At 43.5% G+C, this 24,595-nt stretch overlaps 1 long non-coding RNA gene across 1 annotated transcript in view; it reads right to left on the bottom strand.

The window, feature by feature from the left end:
- LOC137219768 (uncharacterized) overlaps nt 1-24,595 on the bottom strand; it is a 103,548-nt gene that overhangs the window by 24,925 nt on the left and 54,028 nt on the right. The window lies entirely within an intron of this gene.

The raw sequence follows: 24,595 nt of genomic DNA, 5'->3' as shown, positions 1-24,595 counted from the left end.
CCTGCCGCTCCCAGCTTACTGACCTCTCACCTTTCATCATGTCCGGGTCCCTTGCCCATCTCCCCACCCCCATACACTCAGCCCCCAGAGCCACTGCTTCCTGTTCTCCAGATAGCCATGCTCTTGTACCCCTCTGGATTGCATACTGTCCCTCGGCTTTCATTTCCCTTCACCTTCCAAGCTGGCCCTGGGATACGAGCAATCTTCGTGACACCCTGGGAAGAGCTGGCTGATCCCCGGCTCTGGCCCCAGCGTCTTGCACAGAGCGCTGTTAGCACAGATCACACTGCACTGTAATCATCGGTTTACATCGGTTTACATCGTTTATCTCCCATATTAGACAGTGAGCCCAAGGTAAGGGACCCTGGTTTTACATTTACATGTAACATCCTGTTTTACATTTAAATGTCTCTTACACTGGCAGAACCCGGTTCTTACCAGGCACGCCAATCCTTGATGAATAAATGATTCAATCAATTAACCACACTAGAATTCCTCTTCAGTTCACTAGTCTTTGCTAATGGCATCCCTCTGTCTAAACCAATTGTGACTAGGATAGTTACAAAATTTTCACTGGAGTTAAAAATGTAGTAACTCTTTGGACACTTTTTATGCATGCTTCAAAGTACAGTTCGGAGCTCAACGGCTTTCCATGGTTCCCTATTACCTAGCTGAATAAACCCATTAACATAGCTTTTAAGGTCCTCCATGATCTGGCCTCAATCTGCCTCTCTTGACCTAATTCCTACTTACCGCCCATCACTTTCTTTACACTCCAACAAACCAAAGTTCTCATCTTTCCTGAAATACACACTTTCCAATATCTCTGCTTTTATTTTTGTTAGTCCACTGTTTGAGAATGTTCTTTCTTCTCTCCCATCACTGCTTATTGAGATTCTACTCAATTTCAGCACTCTTCATTTATTCATGCCACAGACATTCACTGAGTGTGTACTACGTCTGGCATCATTCTAAGCGCTGGTAATGTTCACAACGGTTCACTGCTGAACAGCGCACACAAAACCCCTGCCTCTGTGGAGCTTTCCTTTAAAATGAATAAGGTAGGCAAGGTGCTTTCATGCAGTTTACAGTCTAGTGGGGAAGATAAATAAGTGTGTGTGTGCGCACACACCAAGTAATGACTAGCTCTATAGAATAATAATAAGCTGTGTAATGAAATAAAACACGATAGGTGAGGGGCAATACTTAGCTTGGGTGGTCGTGGAAGGCCTCTCCGTGGAGGCAACATTGGAGCAGAGACCTGAATGAAGTGAGGGTAGACAAGAATAAACAACAAACAAATAAAATAATTTTGCTGAAAACAAGTACCATAAAAAACTATCAGGGTGGGCTTCCCTGGGGGCGCAGTGGATAAGAGTCTGCCTGCCAATGCAGGGACACGGGTTCAATCCCTGGTCTGGGAAGATCCCACATGCCGCGGAGCAACTAAGCCCGTGCGCCACAGCTACTAAGCCTGCACTCTAGAGCCTGCGAGCCACAACTAGTGAGCCCACGTGCCACAACTACTGAAGCCCGCACACCTAGAGCCCGTGCTCCGCAGAAAGAGAAGCCACTGCAGTGAGAAGCCCACACACCGCAACGAAGAATAGTCCCCGCTCACCACAACTAGAGAAAAGCCTGTGCAGCAACGAAGACCCAACGCAGCCAAAAATAAATAATTAAAATTTAAAATAAATTAAAAAGAAAAAAAAGATCTTATCCACAAAGCCAGTACAAAAGAACTAAACATTAATTCATCAAAAGAAAAAAAAACTATCAGGGTGATATTACAGAGTAGGCGATATTATAGAATAAGGTGAGGGGAGCTCCTTTACATGGGGTGGATGGAAAGGCCCCTCTGGGGAGGTACCATTTGAGCTAAGACTGAGGATGCAAAGATAGGAGCCAGCCAGGAGGGTAGCCAAGGGATGCATATTTCAGAAAGAGAGGACACTGTCCAAAGGGGTGAGGAACGGTGAGCCTGGGGAGCTCGATGACTAGAAAGAGGGCTAGCAGAGCACGCCTGCTAGGAGGAAGGGTACAAGGCAAGTTGGTACAAGGCAAGGGTGGACAGGTAGCCAGGGCCAGATGGTGCGAGTCCCCACAGGCAATGGCAGAGAGCTGGGAGGGTGCCAGTCTTTGCCTATTGTCAATCTGCTTCCGCCCTTCCACACTTCGCCTTCAGCATTTCCCAGGCTCCCTTGACAACGAGCTTCTGGCAAAGTTCAGCCATTGGGAAGCCCTAGAGAGAGACCGCAGATAGGGAGAAGGGAGAAGCCAGAGTATTTCTCCCTCTCCTTCTTGGCGCTAGCCGGCATTTATGGCAACAGCAGTGTCCCCTTTATCACTGCAGCTTCCCACCAGACAGCCCCTCCCTCTGAGGTCCCAGCTCCCACCACAGGGGACCCACCAGAGTTGAGTAACTTCTGGGTTCTGGGCTTGGGTCCCTTCAGCCTAGAGTTGGTAGTGGCTTCCTACTCTGGGTTGCCTCATCCTCTGTTTTTATGCAACAAAATCCTTGTATTCGTATTCCCTGTTTGAAATACCTAAAGTGGTTTCACTAACTAATACAGGAAGCCACAAAGGTTTTTGAAGAGGGGAGTGGCAGGATCTGGAATTATCTTTTGGAAAGATAACTCTGGCTGCTGCAAAAACTACTGATAGGAGGGGAGGTTGGGTAGAATTTTAAACCACCCAGGAAGCTCTTTCAATAGCTCCAGCAACAGGTGGTTGTACCCAGGGCTTTGGTGGTAGCAATAAATAAAGAGTGCAAGGGATAGACTCTAGCTCTACGCCAGAGATAGACGCTAAGCAAACTGGAGAAGGATTGGATGTGGGAGATGAGGAAAAGAGAAGAAGTTGTGATGGATCCACTAGCGTTTTGGCTTGACCAACTGGGTGGGAAGCACAGGGGTGGGACTAGAAGGGCAGGGGCGGCGTGGGGGTCGAATACCGTGTCAAATCAACTCCTTCTTCAGGACGCATCCAACAGCCCTTCCAGTGGGGAGTAATTTTTCCCTCATTTGTAATCACATGATGGTGGGAAAATATTATAATTATATAGCTATATGTCCATCTGACTTACTTCCCCTGCCAGACTATAATTTGCTGTAGCTCACTGTATCTAGTTCATCTTTGTGACCTCCCTAGCACCTCTGCCATAGGGCAACTTGGCCATAGGGCAAAGCACTGAGCTGACAACCTAATAGAACAGAATAGCCCCTAGGCGACAGGCCCCAAGTTCCACCTCTTACTATACAAAAGGGTACGAATTTCAGCAACCACTTTGAGCCCTTGCTAACAGTCCTGAATGTCCTTCCCCAACTAACAGATGAAGCCCACTCCCCTGCTGATGGGCAGCTGTCCCTGAGCAGATTCTATCTCTGCCCAGCCTATGATTCCATCCTTTCCAGCAGGAAGGATATTCAGAGGCTCAACAAGTGACTACCGAACTAAATCAAACTGACATCACCAAACAGCATGAACAGCATGTCTTCTTTTATAAGCTCTCAAGCTCCTCCACTTTCCTAACTTCTCATTTAAAATAAATAAAATGGTGTCCTCTTGTCTGGCCATCGCAGAATTCAGCTGAAGCCATTCAGCCTATGGTCAGGTCAGTGATGGTGGGAGCCCAGGTTCCCGTTCCCTTGAGAAGGTGGCTTAATCCCCCCTCCCCACCCCAGGCCCTTTGCTCATCTGAACAGTGGGCATCACAGCCCGGCCGTCTCAGGGAGCTGTCGCGAAGAGCAGCCATCCTTCACGTGGAAGGGAGGCCCCGTGTTTTCAAGAAGGAAAGTCCTCCCAGGGAAATGGAAACAAGCCTCTGCCTCACACCAGCCCCATCCCAATACAGAGAGTCTGTTTCTCCCCACATCATGCTTCTGTGGCTGCAGCCACTTCAGTCTCCTCCCACAGGTCCTTCCACTGCCTCTTCATTTACTTTTTGAATCAATCTTAAGCTTTGTATACTCACTCTAAGTGCTCCTTAGGTCCTCCGTGCATCCCTTGTCTCATTTCATTCTCTCCCTCCACTCCCTCTGCTCTGAACTAGCGCTGACAACATCCCCACAGCCCTCATAGCAAAGAGTCACCCAGTGCCCACTCTGGACCAGATAGTGAAGATGCAAATGAGAGGTACGTCGTCCCCAAGCTGAGTCCATCCAAGGACATGGGACAAAAAGTAAGACTCACTCACTAGACGGTCAGGACCAATACTTTAGACCTTCTTGCAATACACACTTGCATAGGATGTCATACAATTTCTGCCCGGACATTCACTCTCCACATCTCTGCGTAAAGCTAACCATGTTTCTACTTCTTCCTCTTGTTTACGATATAATCAATCCTCATTATTCACAGATTCCATATTTATGAATTCACCTACTCACTAAAATTTATCTGTAACCCCCAAACCAATACTCGAGGCACTTTGGCAATCATCCACAGACATGCCCAGGTTGGCAAAAAATTTGAGTCACCCAATGCAGACTTCCCAGCCGAAGTCAAACAAGGTGACGCTCTGCCTTCTCATTTCAGCTCATACTGTAAACAAGTCCTTTTCACTGTCTCTTTTTTTTAATAAATTTATTTTCTTTTAATTATTTTCGGCTGTATTGGGTCTTTGTTGCTGCACACAGGCTTTCTGTAGTTGTGGAGAGCGGGGGCTACTCTTCGTTGCAGTGCATGGGCCTCTCGTTGCGGTGGCTTCTCTTGTTGTGGAGCACGGGCTCTAGGCACGCCGGCTTCAGTAGTTGTAGCTCACGGGCTCTGGAGCGCAGGCTCAGTAGTTGTGGTGCACGGGCTTAGTTGCTCCACAGCATGTGGGATCTTCCCAGACCAGGGCTCGAACCCATGTCCCCTGCATTGGCAGGCGGATTCTTAACCACTGCACCACCAGGAAAGCCCCTCACTGTCTCTTTAGGGCCATGGTTTTTAAAATTTTGTGCTTCCTGTTGGTGATTTCACTGTTTAAAATGGCCCCCCAAGCCTAATGCTGACGTGTAATCTGGTGTCCCTAAGCACAAGAAGGCTGTGATATGAAATACGTTTGGTAGATAAACTTTATTCAAGCATCACTTTATAGCGCCGTTGGGTGTGAGTTCAATGCTAATGAATCAAAAATATATATTACAGGGTTTCCCTGGTGGCGCAGTGGTTGAGAGTCCGCCTGCCGATGCAGGGGGCGCAGGTTCCCCTGATCCGGGAGGATACCACATGCCGCGGAGCGGCTGGGCCCGTGAGCCATGGCCGCTGAGCCTGTGCATCTGGAGCCTGTGCTCCGCAACGGGAGAAGCCACAGCAGTGAGAGGCCCACGTACCACAAAAAAAATTAAAAATATATATTACATAAGGTGTCTTTAAGCAGAAATGCACATAAAACAAGGTTATGTATTGATTGGTGAAAACATGACCAGATGCTCACAGGAACCCTAACCCTGTGTTTCCCCTAGGAACAGTGCTCTAGTATTCACAAATTCAGCAACTCTATAGAACGTAACTACTGCAAGTAACAAGGATGGACTGAAATTGAAGTTCTACAGTCTCCCAAGGTGTGTTAACGAAGGAGAGCATCTAGAATAAGGGAGGACGTAGCTCTACTCTACGTGGTCTGCTGAGCCCACCAGTGGTCTGTGAAGTTTTAGCTCCGGGTGGTCCACTCTGGGGAGAAATGAAAGACTGCCAGCCAGGATGACCACGGGGCTTCACTGCTTATCCTCCAAGAAACAGGGAGCCTATCTGGAGAAGGAAGACTCAGACTATCATCAAACACCCGGAGGTATTCACGTGGAGGAGGGATGATCAGGCTGGGTTTATAGGGTCCCCTGGGGAAGGTCAGGATCCAAGAGTGAAAGCTACAACGGGGCGGATTTTAGCTCAGCCCCGTGAAGTGTGTTCCCAACGTCAGAAGGACCTGCAGAAAGAGGGCAGCCTCGTGCGGTAATGAGGTCTCTGTCACTGCAGGTGACAACAACCAGAGGGGACCCTGAGAAAATGCAAGCACTGACAAAATGATATTTGAGAGTCTGTTATTCTATGAAAATAAATTTCCCAAGTGGGAATCAGGACTCTGCCAGGGCAAAATCCCAATTCCATCACTAAAATTACCACGTCTCCAGTCTCTGTGTACTCTGAAAAGGGGGCGACACTATCTGCACTACCAGAGAGAGGAGGACGAGCCCCAGCCACCGTGTCACATGGGCCTCCTGCTGACACACAGAGACCTGCGCTCAGGAATGGCTCTCCCTCGGGGCAGGAGCTCTACCATCTTTGGCTCTGATGGTTGGGGGAGGCTACAAAAGTGGCAGATCATTGATTATCCCCAGATTGATTGAGAGCAATTACCACAAGAATGTTTCCTTTTATGACTCAAGCTGAGCCGAAAACATAAGCGTGGAAATAAGACTATTTCCCAATCATTTTAAAACTGTAAATCTCAGCGGGAAAGTGATTTGACTGTCAAGAGAAAATGCAGGAATGGAAAGCAAACTCCCTGTCACCATCAGGCTTTCAGAAGAGCGGCCCAACAGTCCTTTGGGGGTGGTGACAAGGTCTCATGAGGTGACACCTCGCCATTCCCTGAGGAAGCAGAGAATCCCTCCACCCCACTGCACTCACAGCACTGAAGCGTCCCAGGGATGGGCAAGCGAGAGAGTCTGGGGCTCCCCGGAAGGGGTCCCAGAGGCCCTGCAGTTCAAAGGCAGATTTCTTCCATGCATCCTCTGGGGGCTGGGACACAAGCCGGTATCTGCATCCTTAGAGCTTTCTATCCATTAGCTCTCGAAGGAAAACAGGAGCCAATCGGTTAAACAAAAATTATTCGATGAATACAGGCTATGTGGCCTGCCATGGGGTGAAAACAAAAGCCAAGAGCAGTCCCTACTCTGAGAATATAAAGACTCATTGAAGAGGAAGGGAGACACATAAAAACTGATAGAAAATGGTTACCCAGTTAACCAGGAGATTTGACTGGTACAACAGGCCTCAGTGGCTGGGGAAGGCTTGAGAGGAGCAGAAGGGCCGGCATGGGGGTCCTGTGCAGAAGAAATTCCATTATATTTCTGGGTATGATGAGCAGACAATACAGACGTGTACTGTCCAATATGGTAGCTTCCAGCCACATGTGGCTATTTAAATGTAAATAAAATAAACATTAAAATTCAGTTCCTTGGTCACGCTAGTCACATTTCAAGTACGCAACAGTTACTGTGGCTAGCTGCTAGCATATTGGCCAGAGCAGAATTTCCACTATCAGAGAAAGTTCTATTGGACAGCTCTGATCCAAACTGTCCATATCCTCTCCAGCATCCTTCAGATGCCCTAGAATGAATGCCAAACTCACTATTGTGGCTTAGGTGGCCCTTAGCGATCAGCCCCTGCCTGGCCCTCAAGACTCATTTTTGCCACTCTGGCTCCACAGGCCACAGGCACCAGCCGTGCTGAGCAAGCTCCTTTCCATCCTTCTCACAAGCTGCTCTCTCCAGCAGCAGCTAGCTGAACCACGATCCCTTTTGCCAACCTAATTTCTTCTCAACCTGCAGGGTTCAGTCAAAGAACCCTTTCTCTGGAGTCCCTCCTGAACCCTTAGATGAGACAAAGTCCCCTGCTTTGTAATCCCAGAGAAGTCTGTTCTTTGCCCATCACGGCCCTACTATCAGTTGTTCATGGATGTATCCCAGGGCCTAGTACACTGCCTGGCTCACAGTAAACTCTCCGTAATTATTTGTTGAACGAATGAACAAATGAATAACTCTTTGTTAGAATTCCTTGTTTCATTGTTTGTCAACCACTGTAGTTTGCAATTAAAAGGGACCTTGTTTATTTCATTTACCACCTTATCTCCAGCCTCTTCATTATAGTGAATAATCAAAATTATTAAAGAATTATTGATAAGAAAGGAAGGGCTGGAAGGAGGGAAGGAACAAGAGAAGGAGAGAGGGAGAGGAGGAAGGGAGGGAGGGAGAAAGGGAGATGAAAGTAAGAAAAACAAAAGGAAGAGGTAGGTGAATAAACGATGGATGTAGTTTCTGCCTTAGAAGATAGGGAAAATTATGGCATTATTGAGTAACAGAACAGCTGGGAGCTAATGGCACCAAGCAACTAAGCTCTGACTATACAATGCAGGAATGATTATTTTCCCATCACCGACTAAAGGACAGGCTTATAGAGCCTCCCTGTATAGCCCCATCCTTGCCACCCCTACTCCCCAACCCAGTGGAATGAGAAATAGAAGCGCAAATTCAGCTTTTTATTACAATTAGCAGCCTAACACAGGCATCGCCTGTCCTGCTGAAATGTGATAGTTCATCTAAGACACTCATAATCATAGCCCAATGGGGGAGACTGTGAATCAATTCACTGCCTATTTTTCAACAGCTTTATGTGAAATGATTTTTATTCTTTACACTTGCTAGTTATCCCCAAGGAACTCAAGGCAATTTACAAACTTTTAATTCTCCTGACACCCAGGGAGTGCAGGAAGTGAGAGCCTAGAATGTAGAGGTGGGGAAGAAAAGCCATGTGACAGGATTAAGGCGCCCAGACAAAAGAGACTCACCCGGTCCCCAGAGCCCACCCTTCTGAAGTTGAACAGAGAATCATTATGGCGATATTCCTAAAAGCCACCTCAGCAGAGAAGTGGAGGCAAAAGCTGGGCTGGAGAGGCTGAAGGTGAGCAAGGCGTGAGGCGGTAGCGATCGCAGGTATGCACGTAATCGTTGGTAAAGAAAACAAAAGCAGTGAACCAGGCAAGAGGGCTAAGAGCTAAGGCTGAAGACAGGGGCACAAAACAGAATGTGGAAGGGCCTGTGGTGGGGTGGGCACAGGGTGGCTGGAGCCAGGGCCACTGGGACTGAGAACACTTTCAAAGGAGGAGGAGAAATAGAGGGGGCAGAAGGAGGGCAGATATTTATCATTTTTTCCTTTTTGTGTGTTTATTTTTAATTGTGGCTTTAAAAAAATTCATTGGTGGGCTTCCCTGGTGGCGCAGTGGTTGAGAATCTGCCTGCCAATGCAGGGGACACGGGTTCGAGCCCTGGTCTGGGAAGATCCCACGTGCTGCGGAGCAACTGGGCCCGTGAGCCACAACTACTGAGCCTGCGCGTCTGGAGCCTGTGCTCCGCAACAAGAGAGGCCGCGACAGTGAGAGGCCCGCGTATCGCGATGAAGAGTGGCCCCCACTCACCGCAACTAGAGAAAGCCATCACGCAGAAACGAAGACCCAACACAGCTAAAAATAAATTAATTTTTAAAAAATCATTGGTATTAAGTACACTTAGTGCCATGCAACCATCATACTGTCTATTTCCAGACTTTGCCAACATCGCAAACTGAAACTCCAGACATAAATGGTAACTCCCCTCCCCAGCCCCTGGGAACCTCTAGTCTACTTTCTGTCATATGACTGGACAACTGGAATACCTCATAACTGGAATCACACAGGATTTGACCTTCTGTGTCAGGCTTATTTCACGCAGCCTAACTCTTCAGGGTGCATCATGTTGTAGCATGAGTCAGAATTTCCTTCCTTTTTAAGGCTGAATAATATTCTGTTGTTTGGATGGACCACATTTTGTTTATCCATCCACGAGAGAGCAGATATTTAAAAGAAGCATTCTAGGGACAAAAAAAAAAAAGGTTGGTGAGCACACCCAGAAATCACAATTTTATGGGTAAGGAAGTCAAACCAGAGAAAAAATGTGACTTGCCCGAGCCCACATGGTGAGCCAGGATGGAGCAGTCTCTGCTACCCTGTGCAGGGAAAGGAAGTAGTGTTTGCCTCCTGAGCTCCATTCCCACCCCCACACCCCCACACCCCCCACACCCCCCACACCCCCCACACCCCCGCAGCAAGATAGGGTGGGGCAAGATTGGGAGCTCAAGAGAGGAGAAAGGAGATTGGATTGCCCATTTAAGAATGACACTAGATAACTGGGTTTGATATTAGATATTGAGTTTGTCCAGCCACATTGTTGATGAGCAGCTAAAGATGGATACCACATGAATTTTTAATGTAGCTGAATCAGCAGGTATCCCTCACTTTATGGAAGAGATACTGTACCTCAGTGTCTTAGCACAGTAAGTATTTATTTCTCATGCACTTTACCAGGTAATGCAGATAGGCTGGAACTCTGCTCCACCCAGCCACTCAAGGACCAGACTCCCTCTAAACAATGCTGGGCTATCCAGTACGGTAGCCATAGCCCTCTGTGGCTATTTAAATTCCCTCTAACAATGCTGGGCTATCCCGTATGGTAGCCATAGCCCTCTGTGGCTATTTAAATTCATTAAAAGTAAATAAAATAAAAAATTCAGCTCCTCAGTCAGACTAGCTACATTTCAAATGCTCAGTGAGCACACGGCTACCATATTGGACAGCAGAGAGTTAGAACATTTCATCATCGTAGAAGGTTCCACTGGATAAGGCTGCTCTCCACTGGAGCTCTGGCATGCAGCCAGCAGGCAAAGAAGAGAAAGAGCTTAGATAAGGATGCAGGAGTTTTATCAGCCAGGCCAGAAGGTGCCACACAGCACTTCTGCCCCTATTCCACTGGCCAGAGCTCAGTCACTCTGCCACACATCACTGCAAGGGGACCGGGGAAATGCAGTCAAGCTGTGTGCCCAGGTGGAAGAGGAAATGGGTTTAATGAGCATTTGCCAGCTTCCTCCACAGATACATTCTAAAAAATTCCTAAAATAAAAACTCATTTCCCAACTACAGTTCTGTAATAAAATCAGACTGATGATCCTAAAAGGAGAATATCTCTCCACAGGCTGTTTTAAATTTTAAGCAAGTTAGAGTTAAGATGGTGCTCAGAGTCGTGGTTCTCTACAGGCATTTCATACACATACCTTCCTAATTCAAAGCACTCCCAACTGCTCCATTTGTGCCCTCTATTTCCTTTGTGCCCCCCACTCCTAACCCATCATTTATACTGGATACAGAGATAATTGAATCAACATTCACAGGGGAGGCAACAATTCAAAAATAAACAAGCAAGACTACATCAAACTAAAAAGCTTCATTCTGCACAGCAAGAGAAACCATCAACTGAATGAAGAGGCAACCTACTGAATGGGAGAAAATATTTGCTAATCATATATCCAATAGGGAATTAATATCCAAAATATATAAAGAACTCATACAACCAATAGGAAAAAAACCAAAATCCAATTTAAAAATAGGCGGAGGATCTGAATAGATGTTTTTTTCAAAGGAAACATACAAATGGTCAACAGGTTCAGGAAAAGGTGCTCAATATCACTAATCATCAGGGAAATGCAAATCAATACCACAATAAGATATCAGCTCACATCTAATCAAAAGATAAATAACAAGTGTTGGCAAGGATGTGGAAAAAACAGAACCCTTGTACACTGTTGGTGGGAATAGAAATTGGTGCAGCCACTAAGGAAAACAATATAAAGTTTCCTCAAAAAATTAAAATAGAGCTACCATATGATCCAGCAATTCCACTTCTGGGTATTTATTCCAAGCAAATGAAATCACTATTTCCAAAATATATAGACAGCCCCATGTTCACTGCAGCATTATTTACATTGGTCAAGACACGGAAACAACCTGTGTCCATCTATGGATGAATGGATAAATAGGATGTGGTATATACATACAATGGAGTATTATTCAGGCAGAAAACAGGATATCCTGCCATTTACAACAACATGGATGGAACTTGACAGCATTATGCTAAATGAAATAAGACAGAAAGACAAATACTGTATGAACTCACTTGTATGTGAAATGTTAAAAAAAAAAACTCATAAATACAGAGAACAGATTGGTGGTTGCTGGAGGTAGGAGAGGGGGTGGGAGCTGGGAGGGGTGCAAAATGAGTGAAGATGATCAAAAGGTATAAACTTCCAATCATAGGATAAATAAATCCTGGGGGTGTCCTTGAACGAACCTCACTGCAGCCTTCCAGCCCAACCAGGTCATGCTATCTTCCTGCTTCCTGACCAACGTGAGCCACACTGGTCTCCAAAAACAGCTCCTAGAACACGTCAAGGTCTTTCCCATCTCCAGGCCTCTGCAGTTGCTGCCCCTCGGCCTGGAAACACTGTTCCTTTTTTTTTTTTTTTAACCCCTTTATTGGAGTATAAATGCTTTACAATGGTGTGTTAGTTTCTGCTGTATAACAAAGTGAATCAGCTATACGTATACATATATCCCCATATCCCCTCCCTCTTGTGTCTCCTTCCCACCCTCCCTATCCCACCCCTCTAGGTGGTCACATAGCACCGAGCTGATCTCCCTGTGCTATGTGGCTAACACATATATATGGAGTCTGAAAAAAACAGTTCTGAAGAACCTAGGGGCAGGACAGGAATAAAGACGCAAATGTAGAGAACGGACACTGTTCCTTTTGATCTCCACACTGCTGGTTCAGCTCAAATGTCACCATTTCAGACGATCTCTAATTGCCCTATCCCAACAGCCCCTGTCCCCAGTTACTATTATAAAATTTGCTGGGAGTGTCCGCAGACTTCTACTCTTCCCTTGCTCCCTGCTATCCTTCCAGGTATCTCCTCCACTCTCCTGTCTCCGGCTCTCACCTCTGAGCCCATCTACACACACATGTGGCAGCACTCACCTCTGCGGCTGCAGCGCCACATTCCCAACTAGCTCCTGGGTGTTCCCACCTATAGGTCACGTTTGGCAAAACAGAAATCACTATCTTTTGCAAACCAGTTCCTATTCCTTTCTCCCTTATTTCTGCTACTCCTACCATCACCGTTCCAATTTCCTAAGCTTATAAACACACAGTCTTCTTTAATTAATTCCTTAAATATAATTAAAAACTAACTTTTCTGTAGTGTTATACAGTATATAAAAGACTTTCACATGTCATCTTCTTAATCACTTAGGTGGTCATTATTATTTTTAACAGGCTTATTGAAGCAGAATTGAATATGAAACCATTACCAAAATCAAGATAATGAACACATCCATCATCCCCAAATGCTGCCTTGGGTCCCTTGGTAATCTCTAACTCATCCCACCCCACTTCTCCATCCTCTCCTGGAAACCACTGATCTGTTTTCTGTCACTACATTCGTGTGCATTTCCTAGAATTTTACATAAATGGAATCATACTTTATATACTCATTTTTGTCTGGCTTCTTTCACTCAGCATGATTATTTTGAAATTCATCCCACGTTGTCACTTGTGTCAATATTTCCTTTTTATTACTGAGTAGTATTCCATTGTATTGATGTACCAGTTTGTCCATCATCTGTCGATGAATATTTGGAGTTTCCACCTTGGGGCTATTACAAATAAAGCTTCTAGGAACATTTGTATGCAAATCATTATACAGATATGATGAAAGAAAATGTATATTTTAAGGCACAACAAGAATAAATTAAACAAAATTCTGTGTGTTTGTTTGGGCCTCCTCCCTCCCTAACGTGCAATGTGCATTTGCATTATACATTAACCAGAGCTCCTCAAAGACGGGAGTGCCTGCTCAACCACAAAGATTTTTTTTTTTCTTTCTTGTGCTCTAGCAATGTAACTTCTTAAAAGAATAGTGTTCTTTCCCAGCTCTCATGGTGATTTGCTGCTCGCTTTGTATGTGCCTACCCCGACTAGGTATCCTTGGTGACCTTTATGTAACGTATCAGTATGTCACTTTGACAGACGATCCTTTGTCTCAAAAACGTATATGGCTGTGCCTTCGACTTCTAACAGGTGGAAGAATTCTCAGAGTTTTCTGAGAAGCTGCTTCCTGGGTTATAATCCTCAGTTTGGGTCAAATAAAATTCCCCTTTTTTCTTCTTAGATTGATAGCTAGTTAAATTTTCATTGACAGATATATGCTTTCATTGCTCTTGCATAAATCACTAGGGGTGGAATGGCTGTATCATATTGTAGATATATGTTTAGTTTTTTTAAAAAAAAACACTGAACTCCTTTCTAATGTCGTACCACTTTACATTCCCACCATCAGCACTTTGGAATTCCAGTTCTTCCCCATTCTCACCAACACTTCATATCATCAGTCTTTTGAATTTTAGCCGTTCTTACAGACATGTACCCGTGCCTCACTGAGGTTTTAATTAGCCTTTCTCCAGTGATGATGTTCAGCATATTTTCATGTGCTCATTTGTCACTTGTCTGAATTCAGTTTGCTAAAAATTTTTTCAGAATTTTTGCAACTATGTCTACGAAGGATATTGATCTACAGTTTTCTTCTCTTGGGATGTCTTTGGTTTTTGTATCAGTGTAATGCTGGCTTCACAAGATTAGTTGGGAAGTATTCCTTCCTCCTCAATCTTCTGAAAGAGTTTGTATGGAATTCTTATTTAAATATTTGGGAGAATTCACCAGTGAAATTATCTGGGCCTGGAGTTATCTTTGTGGAAACGTTTCTAACCAAATATTACATTTTTAATACCTATGCAACTTATTCAGGTTATCTATTTCTTTTTAAATTAGCTTTGGTAGTTTGTACCTTTCAAGGAATTTGTTGATTTTATCTAAGTTGTTGAATTTATTGGCAGAAAGTTGTTCATAATATTATTCTTATTATCCTTTCAATATTTGTTGACTCTATAGTGACGTCACCTTTCTCATTCCTGATATTGGTAATTTTTGTTTTCTTCTCATTTTTTTCCTGATCAGTCTGCCTACAGGTTTATCAATTTTATTGACCTTCCCAAAGAACTAGCATTTGGGTGCATTAATTTTTCCTTATTTTTCTGTTTTCTGTGTGATTAATTTCTGCTCTGATCTTTATGATTTATTTTCTTCTGCTTACTTTGGGTTTACCTTGCTCTTCTTTTTCTAGTTTAAGATAGAAGCTGAAGTCACTGCATTGAGACCTTAATTTTCTCATATAGGCGTTCAAGGCTATCAAGTTTGTGTCTTTATATTCAGTGGATTTCTCCTATGTAATATGAGCTAGCTCTTGCCTTTTCCTCCAGTCTAACGATCTCTGTCTTTTAACTGGCGTGTGTTTTTTTTTGTTTGTTTGTTTGTTTTAAATTTATTTATTTATTTAGGGCTGTGTTGGGTCTTCGTTTCTGTGCGAGGGCTTTCTCTAGTTGTGGCAAGCAGGGGCCACTCCTCACTGCAGTGCGCGGGCCTCTCACTATTGCGGCCTCTCTCGTTGCGCAGCACAGGCTCCAGACGCACAGGCTCAGCAGTTCTGGCTCACGGGCCTAGTTGCTCCGTGGCATGTGGGATCTTCCCGGACCAGGGCTCGAACCCGTGTCCCCTGCATTAACAGGCAGATTCTCAACCACTGTGCCACCAGGGAAGCCCCAAACTGGGGTGTTTATTGATGTATCTGGGTTTGACTCTATTAACTTGTTTTTCTTTTTCTATTTGTCCCATCTGTTCTTTGACTCCTTTTTCTTTTTGTCCCACCTGTTCTTTGACTCCTCTTTTTTTTTCCCTGCCTTCTTTTGGATAAACTGAACATTTTGTATGATTTTTTATTTCTGTGATTAGTTTACTAGATCTTTGTTTTGTTATTCTAGTGGTCACTTTAAGATTTATAGTATACACATTTCCCTTAGGACAGTCTACCTTCAAGTGCTACCACTCACATATAAGAACCTTACAATAGTACATTTCCATTTCTCCCCTCCCAATCTTTTTTGTTGTTGTTATGACTTAGATTTTTATATACATTACAAACGTCACACTACATTGTTATTAATTTTGTTTAAACACGTTTTCTTTTAAAGAGATTTAAATAATAAGTAAAAAGTCTTATACATTTATCGATGTAGGTACCTTTTCTGGTGTTCTTCATTCCTTCGTGTAGATCCAGAATTCCACCTGGTATCCTGCTCCTTCTGCCTGAAGAACCCCCTTTAACACTTCCTATAGTGTGGTTCTGCTGGTGATGAATTCTTTCAGCATTTATATGTCTGAAAAAGTCTTTATTTTTCCTTCATTTTTGAAAGATACTTTCTCTGGACGTAAAATTCTAAGTTGACAGGGATAATTTTCTTTCAAAGATGTTCCACAACCTTTCATTGGCATTGTTTCCAAAAGATATCTGCTGTCATCCCTATCTTTGTTCTTCTATACATATCTTTTTCCTCTGGTACCTTTTAGTACTTTCTCTTTACCAGTGGTTTTGAGCATTTGATTATGATGTGCCTTGGTATAGTTTTCTTCAGGTTCCTTGTGATTGAGGTTTGTGAGCTTCTTGGATTTCTGAATTTATCATTTTCATCAAATTTGAAAATTTCACCCATTATTTCTTCAAATATTTTTTCTGTCCCTTCTCCCTCTCCTCTCCTTCGTGGACTCCAGTTACATGTATGTTAGGCCACTTGAAGTTGTTCACAGCTAACGAATGCTCTGCTCTTTTTAAAAAAATTCTCTCTTATTCCTGTGTTTCATTTTGGATATTTTCTGTTGCTAGGACTTCAAGTTCACAAAATTTTCCTTCTGCAAGGTCTAACTTACCATTAGTCTCATCGAGTGTATTTTTCGTCTCACACATTGTAGTTCTCATTTTTAGAAGATGGATTTTTATATCTTCCATGTCTCTAATTAACTTGTTGAACATATGGAATACAGTTATAACTATTTTTAATGGCTTTGTTTTCTAATTCGAACATCCAGGTCAGTTACAGGTCAGTTTCAGTTCATAAATTTATCTCATTGTGGGTTGTATTTTTCTGCTGCTTTGCATGCCTGGTAATTTTTTTTTTTTTTTTTTTGCATTACGTGGGCCTCTCACTGTTGTAGCCTCTCTCGTTGCGGAGCACAGGCTCCACACGCACAGGCTCAGCGGCCATGGCTCACAGGCCCAGCCGCTCTGCGGCATGTGGGAATCCTCCCGGACCGGGGCACGAACCCGTGTCCCCCACATCGGCAGGCAGACTCCCAACCACTGCGCCACCAGGGAAGCCCATGCCTGGTAATTTTTGATTGAATGGCTGATACTGTCAATTTTACCTTATTGGATATTGAAAACATTTTCCCCATAATTATTTGTGAGTTTTTTCCTGGGATGCAGCACCTTGGAAACTGTTCAATCCTTTTGTGTCTTGCTTTTAAAATTTGTTATGAGGAACCAGAGTAATGCCCTTGAATCTTGAGGTTTCCAGCTGGGCTACTGAGAACAGGTACTATTTCTGGACCTGTGTGAGTGCTGGGCACTGTTACCTCTAATCCTTTCGGTGATTCTTTCCCCAGCCTTGGGTAGCTTCCGCACACACATGTACTCATAAGTACTCAGCTGAAAGCTCAAAAGGGATTCTCTACAAACTCCTGGAGTCCTCTCTTTGCAACTTTCTCTTCTCTGTTACTCTGTCGTGAGAACTCTAACTGCCTTCCTCTCCCTGGACTCTCAGCTTTGTCTCTTCAATTCAGGGAGTCGGCTGGGATCTACCTGGATTTCCCTTCCTTGTATGTGGCCTGGAAACTCTCTCAAGACAGTAAGCTGGGACAATGATAGAGTTCACCTCATGTGTTTCTCATCCCTCAAGAATTACTTTTTTCTCATGGAAGCAAACTAAACGTCCATCAACAGATGAATGGATAAAGAAGATGTGGTATATGTGTGTATATACATACACACACACACACACACACACACACAGAGAGGAATATTACTCAGCCATAAAAAAGAATGAAATCATGCCATTTACAGCAACATGGATGGACCTAGAGATTATCACATTAGGTGAAGTAAGTCAGACAGAGAAAGACAAATATCATATGATATCACTTATATGTGGAATCTAAAAAAAGATACAAATGAATTTATTTTAAAAATAGAAATAGACTCAAAAACACAGAAAGCAAACTTATGGTTACCAAAGGGGATAGTGGGGGAAGCAGGGGGAGAGATAAATTCAGAGTTTGGGGTTAACATATACACACTACTATATATAAGACAGGCAAACAACAAGGACCTACTGTACAACACAGGGAACTGTACTCAGTATCTTGTTTAAAAAAAAAGAATTACTGTCTTTTTCTGCCTGGTGTCTAATTTCTTGCAAATAATTATTTCATATGTTGTTTCTGAATTTTGGTGTTTTAAGTGTAAGTTAAGTATGATCCCTTTTACTCCATCTTGACCACAAGCAAAATCTCTGTCATTATTATTATACCCATATTATGAATAAGTTGAAGAAAGGATCAGCCCAAGATTCCAAATTTTAAGTGTTCTTAAGCTTCCCAGCAAATCTAGCACCAAGCTCTGTCCATTATTCCCTTTTTTAATTACATAGTTTAAGACTTAATTATCATCTGAACTATCAAAATATTTACCTCTTAACTAAGTAATGAAGAACAAAACTATGTGTATTTTATTTACATTTATATGTTGCTAGCAGCTCCTTGCACATTGTTGGGGTTCAATACATCTAGGGAAAATATATAGTGCAGTATTAAGAGTACGTAACACTGGAGGCCAACTGCCTGTGTTCAGATCCTGACTCCACAACTCACTAGCTATATGACCTTAGACAACTCACTTAACTTCCTTATGCATTTGTGTTCTTGCCTGTAACACAAAGATAAGAGTATCAAACACAGGGGAGTGTTGTGAAGATTAAATGATTTAATATATGTGAAATACACAGAACAATGCCTGGTACACAATAAGCATTGTGCAAGTGTTAGCTAGTATTACTGACTTGAATTGAATTGGTCTCCTTGCTTTCAGTTTCTCCTCCCTTTAATTTATCCCCCAGAAGATACTTCTCATGGAAGATGCTTCCTAAAATCCAAGTTTTATTCTAATGCATCCCCGCTGTAAAATCCTCTATGGCTCCCCATGTAACCCCCAAAGTATTCCCACTGTCTAGCCCCAGCCCTCATCTCTAAATTCATCTCCCCACCACCACTACCACATCAACTCTTCGCTCCAAGAATATGGATCCTGTTGCCTGACCCCAAATACGTCTTTCTCCTGACCTTTGCTCACACAATCTCCTCCACCTGGAATTTCATTCTACAGCCCCCTCCAGCCAAGTCCACTCTAATCAAGATCCTATCCATCCTTAAGAGTCTAACTCAAACTCCATCTCCCTATAAAGGCTATCCTGATCACTCTCAAAATATTCAATCTCTGTGTCCTCTCACCAACCTCGGCCACACTGCCCGTGATTTTCAGAGGACCCCTGTTGACTTCCTTTTTTAGTAACTGTTATAGACCTATTCACCTAGCAGACACTCGATAAACCACCACTCACTGAGCAAATAAATTAATTTGACTCAGAGGACTAATGGGGACATTTAAGGCAAAGAACTATACAGTCAATTCTTTCCTTAGCCAGTTCTTCCTGAGAGAAGCTGAGCTCCTCATCATGCAAATGGCAGGAAGAACTGAGCCCAAAATAGCCACGTTATCCCTGGCAGCCCCCCGGGGTACAGAAGTAGCAAAGTCCACAAAACTTCAGTTGCCAGTTTCCGGGCTCTTGAACTTGTCTAATTAACACAGCCTCACTGAGTCAAATGTGCCAAAGAGAAGCAGAACATCCCACCAAATACAGACTGCTGCCATCCTCCCCTGGAAATAGAAAGTAGGAGGCAGCAGAAGCTCAGGATGCAAAGGAAAAATGACATGGTGTCACAGGACGGGAAACCAGCCCATTCCTGCCATCCCTGCAGCAGCAAGAGAGAAGCATCCCCTCCCACATCGAGCTGGAGGGACTTTCCCGAAAGGTTGGGAAAGGAGGGAACAAAGGAAGGCATGTCACAAGCCACCTCCCAGCACGAGGTCCTTTCTGCATCTGTCTCCTAGAGACTGAAGGAGGAAAAGAGAATTAAGATATCAAAATATGGAATCTAAAAAAATAATACAAATCAACTTATCTACGCAACAGAAACAGACTCACAGATAAAACAAATTTGTGGTTACCAATGGGGAAATGGGAGGGGGAGGGATAAATTAGGAGTGTGGGATTGATAGATACACACCACTATACGTAAAATAGATAAACAATAAAGATTTACTGTATAGCACATGGAACTATATTCAATATCTTGTAATAACCTATAATGGAAAATAATCTGAATATATATATATAACTGAATCACTTTGCTAAACACCTGAAACTAACACAATATTGTAAATCAACTATAGTTAAATAAACATCTAAGAAATAAAAGATATAAAAACCTGTTCCTGCAGGTTCTGCACCCCTAATCTGGTTCAGGAAACATCCGATAGGCCAAGGCTGTCAAAGAATGCAAATTGGCCCTGTCCAAGCTCCTTCCCTGTTTCTCGTCTCTGCCCCAGCAAAATAAACAGCTTACCTTCCTGGGTGGGTCATCCAGGCTGAGATTTATTTTAAAGCAAACAACAAAAAGAGAGGCATCCGTATAGGTGGCAGGCATAATTTGTAGGTTTGTCCCAAGTACCTCCACAGCCTGCTCCCACCTCCCTGCCACCTTGGGTTTTGACCACACATCGTTCATGCAGCTCAGGCCCTTTCCAGGCTCCACTCACGCAACGAATATTTGCGGAGTGCCTTACGTGTGCCAAACTCTTGCACTAGAGATTAAATAGAAAAACAGATGCACACACAGTAATTCTGCCCCAATGGAGATTGTGGTCTACAGGGAGAAGCAGACATTAAATAATTTCACGGATAAGTGTGTAGTTACGTAATGAGTTCTAAGAAGGAAAAGTATACAGCGCAGTTAGAGCCTGCAGCCAGGAAGCCCAGCCTCATCTGGGGTCTCAAGAGAAGTCACCCAGAGGAGACAAGAAGGATAAGGGGCTCCAGGCTTGACATCACTTCCCAACAAGGAAATCCAGGGCACGTTGCTTAGCTTCCCTGTGCCTGGGTCTCCTTATTTGTGAAAGGGGTGGGCATCATGGTCCTACCTACTTCACAGAGCTGTTGTGAGGACTGTGAGTTAATCCAACACATTTTATATGCACACAGTGTTTTTTGAGTAGTTCCTGACAAAGTAAGTACCAAGTGTTTGCTGTTGTTCTCTGGGTTGCTCCTGACCCTTCAGCTCAAGTTTCTCCTCTTGGTAGACCCCTCCTTGACTCCCCCTGGGAGAATCAGACATCTCCAGAAACCTCAGCTTGTACCTCTGTAATAGCACCCACCATAATCCATTCTGATACACCTGCCTATGTGTGTTACTTTCACGGCCATGGGAGGTTCTAGAAAGCCTTGACTCCATCTGATATTTATCTTTATGTTCTCAGGGTCTCCCATAGTACGACACAAATAAGGGCTCATAAACATTTAAGGAAGAAACGGATTCCTTTTCAGTTTCATAGCTGCTCCTATCAAATTTAAATACCAGACAAGATGATTAAAGAGCTACAAACGCAACCGACATGAATGTGACCCCTAATAAAACCTCTTTTGCCAGAACTGCTTTTAAGGTCTGTGCCCCCAGCCTGCATGGACAAACCTATAGGAAACAACTCCCTGAAACTCAATCCAACTGTGAGCTCTGTGAGGGCAGGGCCTGAGTCTCACTCTTTGTTTCATCCCCAGCACCTGGCATGGTAAGCGTGTTGTGCACATCCTATAAATATTTGTTGAATGAACAAGTGCCCATCATATTGTTATTCATCCACTACATCACTCAGCACCTTCCGGTCTCTCCATCTTTGGTATCTGGAAACCTTTCTCCAGAGCAACTGTTCTTCTTTCACCTTATGAAAATGTGACACCTATGACTCACTGTGCTTCTCTTTTTACTCCGGCTACAGAGAAGGTCAGAGCCAAAACTTGAAGTCCACTCTCTAACTGTGAAGGCATTTAGGGTATGCAGTATACCAGCTTTCTGTTTGGTCTTAACTACGTTGTATTATTTTTCCCTTCACTCTAGTCATTCTTTTATGTCTTTTACCTTTATTACTTGATATACCCAGAAGTGCAAAAATTATATACAAATCCTAGATGTGTAAAAAGTATTTCAATTTTTTTTAACTTTATTTTATATTGGAGTATAGTTGATTACAATGTTGTGATAGTTTCTGGTGCACAGCAAAAAAATATACCTTTTTAATTTTAAAACTGAATTCATTTTTATTATTGAGCCCCAACCCCTTGGATAGTGGGGGAAATTTTTTTGGGGGGGGAAATTTTTAACTTGCCATTTCTAGTTATTTTAGACTCTACTGACATAAAACGTTTCTTTCAGGCTATCTCAGGCCTTTAGGGGCAAAATCTGAATCAACTGAGAGCTGAATTTCCTACCAAGGCTATTTCTACTAATCAGATGATGTCTGAGATGGAGGAGGCCATTCAGGCATCTTGATGGCCTTAGAGAAGGGACGCGTGGTCTTCACAGGTCTCCAGTGCAATGTGGCAGCTACAGCCTGGCTCTGGGGAGCTGGAACTTCTTGGCTCTTCTGGGCTCATGTTTCATGCTGACACCAGCTGCTGAGGGAGTCCCTCCAGGAGTGAGGGCCCCATCTTTGAGGCCTATGTATTGGAACTATAGGACAACTTTCATTCAACAAATTCACTGGAGAGAAAGTTCTGTGATGTGGCTTTTTGAGCTTCATGTGACTTTTGCATCCCAGAATGCCTTAGTTAACGTGTGGAGAATTCCATTTCTTCTTAGGGGAACTCTGACTGACAGTCAGAGCAAGGCTTGTGACATAACAGGCATCAGTTTTCTCCTGTGGCCCAGTCAGACCGGGAAACAGAGACTGGAGAATGCTGCCATTAAAAAGCCTCGGTCAGTGCTTCCCTGGTGGCGCAGTGGCTGAGAGTCCGCCTGCCGATGCAGGGGACACGGGTTCGTGCCCCGGTCCAGGAAGATGCCACATGCCGCGGAGCGGCTGGGCCCGTGAGCCATGGCCGCTGAGCCCGCGCGTCCGGAAAAAAAGCCTCGATCAGAAGCCACGTAATTTCTCCAGTTCTCAACCACCACACTGAATTTTGTGCAAGGTTTAAATTAGTGGAAATCTCCAAGCTAGAAATATCTCAGAGTCAACTAGCTTTGAAATGTTGACACGCAACTATTCACCGGTGTACTTGCAGGCCTTTCTAATTAAGTGAGGAGTGTCCCAACTGGACCTAGAGAACCACTTAGACAGAAGGATCCACTCTCTTCTACAGCATTTGCTTCAACCTGTCTGCATGATGCTTCCTTTAGTATAGAGTCAGAATCCTGACAAATCAGCATCAATACAAATCCTGGTGGTAATTTAAAACGAACCTACTGTGTGCTGAGTACTTTACATACATCATCTGTACTCCTTGAAGAATCCACAGGGACAGTGTTATGAGATCCACGCTATGGACGTGGAACTAAGCAATTTGACTCCAAAGCCCATGCCATTCACACCACTGCCTCCTCCAAAATATTTCGATTCTCTCCCCCTTGGAAAGTTGGAAACAAATTTAATGTAAATAGAGACCGACCAAAAAAGACTTTTTTTTTTTTGCTTTCTTTATACAAAAACTTTTTTCAACATTGGTTCCATGCAAACTTACAGATACCAAAGGAGAAGGGTGGAGGGAAGGGATAGTTAGGGAGTTTGGGATTGACATGTACACACTGCTATATTTAAAATGGATAACCAACAAGGATCTACTGTATAGCACAGGGAACTCTGCTCAATATTATGTAACAACCTAAATGGGGAAAGAATTTGAAAAAGAATAGAAAAAGAATAGATACATGTGTATGTATAACTGAATCACTTTGCTGTACACCTCAAAAAAATTAATTTAAAAAGAAGAAGAAAAACAAAATTGGTTTCACAGTCTCTTGTATTAATGATGACTGTGGGCAAAATACTACCACTCTCCTCACTGGTCCTGTCTCCGCCCCCATCGGCTTTTCTCTGTCCTCAGAAGACACAAGAGGAAAAACATCAGATGTAAATTTTGAAAAGTGCCTTTTATTAAGGCCCCATAAGGTTGTCTGAATTATTTCTGTCACACAACTGAACTGCCTTTTTCTTGTTCAAATTGATATTCTTATTTCAGGCTAACTGTGATTTTCAGCTAGCTTTTATTACTTCTAATTCAGATGTCTTTAATAACTTTTTAGAAATCTTTTTGACAATAAAATTTGTACCCCAGGTTGTCTGTGGAAATAGTTTTCATTTGTCACCTAGTTATAAATATCTCCTTTTCAGTTACTCTGGCAGATCTGTGATGCATTTTCTCTTTGCCAAGAGCTTCACACGGCTGTCTATCAAAAGTGGCACATATATACAATGAAATACTACTCAGCCATAAAAAGAAACGAAATTGAGTTATTTGTAGTGAGGTGGCGGGACCTAGAGTCTGTCATACAGAGTGAAGTAAGTCAGAAAGAGAAAGACAGATACCGTATGCTAACACATATATATGGAATTTAAGGAAAACAATATCATGGAGAACCCAGGGGTAAGACAGGAATAAAGACACAGACCTACTAGAGAATGGACTTGAGGATATGGGGAGGGGGAAGGGTAAGCTGTGACAAAGCAAGAGAGAGGCATGGACATATATACACTACCAAACGTAAGGTAGATAGCTAGTGGGAAGCAGCCGCATAGCACAGGGAGATCAGCTCAGTGCTTTGTGATCACCTAGAGGGGTGGGATAGGGAGGGTGGGAGGGAGGGAGACGCAAGAGCGGAGAGATATGGGAACATATGTATATGTATAACTGATTCAC

The sequence above is a fragment of the Pseudorca crassidens genome, chromosome 2 (assembly GCF_039906515.1).
Source record: "Pseudorca crassidens isolate mPseCra1 chromosome 2, mPseCra1.hap1, whole genome shotgun sequence".
Classification (NCBI taxonomy): domain Eukaryota; kingdom Metazoa; phylum Chordata; class Mammalia; order Artiodactyla; family Delphinidae; genus Pseudorca; species Pseudorca crassidens.
The sequence above is the reverse complement of the archived record's forward strand: the minus strand, read 5'-3'. Positions and strand labels throughout refer to the sequence as shown.